At 38.2% G+C, this 440-nt stretch overlaps 1 protein-coding gene across 1 annotated transcript in view; it reads left to right on the top strand.

Annotated features, from left to right (window-relative positions):
• Positions 1 to 440, top strand: part of LOC116844032 (suppressor of lurcher protein 1) — a 451902-nt gene that overhangs the window by 224363 nt on the left and 227099 nt on the right. The gene's annotated exons all lie outside the window — the stretch shown is intronic.

Here is a 440-nt window from a genome sequence, read left to right as displayed (position 1 = left end):
AGAGAGAGAGAGAGAGAGAGAGAGAGAGAGAGAGAGAGAGAGAGAGAGAGAGAGATGTGGGTGGTTCAATATCGACTGGTAAAAAATTTTAGTATCTCATAGAGATGACAAACGAACGTTCTCTCCTCTATAGGTTTGGATTTCCTCGTCAAATGTGATTCACAGTAAATTTAATATAACATTTGCGATACGATCAATAATTGTCGGATTATTATGTTTTATATAGTATTTTAGTCATAGAATTAATGTATAATGGAATCGCATTCGAGCGATTTAGGACGCTATGCACTCGATGCGCTGATGCACCGATCTCGCGATTAAAGTTGATAGCTTTGGAAAATGTAAATTTTAACTGACACATATGAGATGAGTGTACGCGTGTGTGTGTGTGTTAGTGTGTTAGTGTGTGTGTGTGTGTGTGTGTGTGTGTGTTAGTGTGT

This window comes from Odontomachus brunneus, unplaced genomic scaffold (assembly GCF_010583005.1).
Source record: "Odontomachus brunneus isolate Ranch 3 - 2012 unplaced genomic scaffold, Obru_v1 Obru_scaffold_038, whole genome shotgun sequence".
In the NCBI taxonomy this organism is placed as follows: domain Eukaryota; kingdom Metazoa; phylum Arthropoda; class Insecta; order Hymenoptera; family Formicidae; genus Odontomachus; species Odontomachus brunneus.
Note: the sequence above shows the minus strand (reverse complement) of the source record. Positions and strands in the feature narration are given on the sequence as shown.